Source organism: Anarrhichthys ocellatus, unplaced genomic scaffold (assembly GCF_004355925.1).
Source record: "Anarrhichthys ocellatus isolate YVR2014 unplaced genomic scaffold, GSC_Weel_1.0 scaffold16, whole genome shotgun sequence".
In the NCBI taxonomy this organism is placed as follows: Eukaryota; Metazoa; Chordata; class Actinopteri; order Perciformes; family Anarhichadidae; genus Anarrhichthys; species Anarrhichthys ocellatus.
In genome coordinates, this window is record NW_022280046.1 from 207,796 (window position 1) to 211,304 (window position 3,509).

Sequence of the window (3,509 nt, forward strand, 5' to 3'; positions counted from 1 at the left end):
ACACACACACACACACACACACACACACACACACACACACACACACAAACGTCAGCATCATAGGGTTTCCTTCGTGCACAGCATGTCCCATTGACTTTCATTCAAACCTGATCCTCTCCGTCTCTCTGGCCCACTAAACTTTCCAGCCTTATGTAAGAGTACTCATCATGGTAAACAAGTGAAACCTCTGGGGGCAAGAGTATGAAATAAGACGCGATGGCGTACAGCTTGCATCTGCAACTCTCACTGTCTTCATTCATAGATGTCAACATTTGATTTAGTTGAGTCAGTTTGGCTCAAGGTCATGTGAATTAGTCTTAGTTGAAGCTTCTTTGTTGTAGTTTAAATATTACCTTGTGTTAATAGTTCATACAGTACATTCAGTTTTACATTTTCTATGCTTCTTAACTTTTGACCCATTGTTGGTATTTTCTGTTTGTTTTTATGCTTTCGAGGTGTACCAGCTCAGTGCTCACATTTTGAACATACCCACTATTTTCCAGGAGGAAATCTGAGGAAATCCACACATTTCCTCCCAGCTCGCTGTTTTGAAACTTATCTGTGAACTTTGTTTAGTTTTAAAACAGGACATTTTTGTGGTTGCTGTTGGGCACTATAACAACATTGGGCCTTGTATCTGTAAGCTCCGAGGAGAAGTCAGTACTGTTCTAGTGCCTCCCCCGCTGTGGAGTATGTCTATCATGTTTTGGCTTTAACGCTGTACAGGGAAAACTTTCATGCTACTTTCACACAGAATAGTGTTAAAAGCCTTAAAACTGTACACCTGAGCACTTTTTAGCTTTGCTCACGGCATGCCTCTACTGCGTGGATGGTAATGTCAGGTAAGTTGCCTCTTAAGTCCTGTTTGCACACCAGGGGCCTGATGTATAAACTGTGCCTATGCACAAAAACATGTAATCCATGCAAGTAACGGATATTCATCAAAAATAAATAGAAAACAGTAAGTGGTGAGAATGTGTGCACCTTCCGCATACAGACCAGGTGTACTCATATTCCTACAGGGATCCGATAAGCTAAGGTGGAGATGAAACGAAAGGTAATCGATATTTAGATTCCGCCTCATTTCATTTGGTTTGGTTTTTAGCGAGTATCACTAAATTGTGTGATTCATTTTCAGTCGACGCAGCGATTATAAACTTGATTTTGATTAAATACCAGAAATTAGGCTCATGCAAAAGCAGACAGTTTTACAAAGATTGAGATTTGACAAATCTGACAAGAGTTTCATGTGTCTGCTTCCTCTTATTAGGTTTTTGGGGTTGTCCATCCGTCCATCTGTCTGTCTGATTTTCATGAACATGATACCTCAGGAACTCCTTGAAGGAATTTATTCAAATTTTGCACAAACTTCCACTCAAGGATGAACCGATTGAAATTTTGAGGTTTAAGATCCAGGTAACTGTGACCTCACAAAACACGTTTTGGGCCATAACTTAAGAATTGTAATGCTTATGATGACAATTTCATACAAATGTCTAATAGGTTAAAACGATGAAGCGATGACATTTTAAACATACATGGATGCAAACTGCAACTTGAGTGGTTGGAGGAGGCATACAACCTGGAGTCAGTAATTCTAGTTTTGATAATGAACGACTTTTATCTTACAGAACTAGAAGGATTAGCACAGTAAGTGCATTTTAAATAAAATGAATTAATAACCCTTGGATACTGTAAAATCAGTTGGCGAAGTATTAATCACGATAAGAGTTGAAGAGCAGTGAAGCTGAGAGTGAGAGTGAGATCCTCACTTGGTATTATTGAACTGATAGGCTTTGACAGTTTTTATGAGGTCATTTTTAAGACAGCCACAAAAGGCTTTTCAAAGCACCGAGTCAAAAAATATTACTTTTTACCGATAACTAATATGAGAACATGGCATTTCAAAATGGATGGCAGTGTGACAGGCAAGATTTATGAACTGTGACTGTTTTTAATCTGTCAAAAGGTCCCCAATGAATGTGCTGTGACTGAGAACTATATATCAACAAGGTGATTCAGGCAAGGCATTCCATGTGACCATTGCTCAGCTGCGGCTGTGATTATAAGACGATTTCTATGTTCATGTGATGGAATTAAGAGTGCACGTTAATATCAACAGTATTTATCATACCCACTTCCTTTTTGTCTCTGATCTGCACTATAAAAAGGGATTTAGGTGCCAGGGCAGCACAGTGCTCTCAGTCACAGATGATGTAATAAAACATCCGTCATGTATTGCATTAATAATTTGCTTGAGAACATGAACATGTTATAAATCATGCCTGCTGTTGACTCAATGCTGAGTGATGGTGCTGTGTTTAATCCACCAGAGCAGAGAGGAGTCTGACTCATAACACATGTCCATCAGAAATCCATGACGTTATTCCCAAAATGTTGTATTGATATTGTATTGGGCTGTTATGGTCTACAAGACTAATAGATAAGCATAGACATTGATGTTACGGCACAATGGGTGAAGTACACATGGACGTGCAGGGTGTCAGATCCAAACAGGGAGCTCTTGCTGTGCTCAGTGAAGCCTTGCACATCAGAGGAACCTTCAATCACCTCTTCCCCTCATTAGGCATGAAAGCATTGTCCCATGAATCAAATACATATCTGATTTAGCATGACTGTGTTCAGTTCACACTAAATGTGAAATGCATCAACAACAAGAAAGCTAAAGCAAGCTAAAACAAAAAAGTAATTTTAGCAAAAGTATTGAAACTACAGATTTTTCTGCAAACAACCAAAGATACAATTATTGAATCCACACATTGTAAAGATTTGCATATCCTAGTTTGTATACTAGTAATCAACCGCAAAAAAAATTAAGAAAGAGGTTCCAAGATCAAGTCATTATATATATATATTTTTAAAAAAAATGTAATTAAAAGGTCTTACTTTACCTCATCCAGAGAGTGAAGCGCCTTCTTTTCCTCTTCAGAGGACCTCTGTGTTTGTAGTGGACTGGCAAAGAGGATCAGAGACACTGAAGCCGTACAGTATGTAAAAACGCACCACGCTTAATTAAGGTTTAAATGGATACGGCTGATGACTGCTTTTCCAATCTCCAAGTTACATAGAGATTCTCTCATACACTGCAGCAACAGTATGCTGCTGCAGCTGCTACCGAATGTGTGTGAGGGTATGAGAATACACAGAAACGCACACAGAAAGCGAGCAGCAGCACATTGACCCATCCCCCTGCTGGCTACCCATCACACACAGCTCTCACATGGCACAATGCATTAATCAAGCCAGTGTGGGGAGGAGCGTGCATGCATGAGGATGTGTGTGTGTGTGTGTGTGTGTGTGTTTGGGTGGGACCGTGTTAAGAAGCTGGTCTAATCATATTAAAGACATTTCAGGTAATAATTGTAAAAGCTTAACTCTTTTATACACCTTAAGCAAGAAAATGTGCTTCATTTGAAAACCTTTTTTTAAACTAATTGCATTGTGCACCATTGCTGTTTCCCCTAATGGATCAAGGTAAATGTGTGCAT

At 39.3% G+C, this 3,509-nt stretch overlaps 1 protein-coding gene across 1 annotated transcript in view; it reads right to left on the bottom strand.

Annotated features, from left to right (window-relative positions):
• Positions 1-3,210, bottom strand: part of opn4xa (opsin 4xa) — an 11,142-nt gene extending 7,932 nt beyond the window's left edge. The window contains exon 1 of the mRNA XM_031855526.1: positions 2,913-3,210. The gene's annotated coding sequence lies outside the window, so the exon portion shown is untranslated. The remainder of the gene's footprint in view (positions 1-2,912) is intronic.
• Between the last annotated feature and the right edge of the window lie 299 nt (positions 3,211-3,509).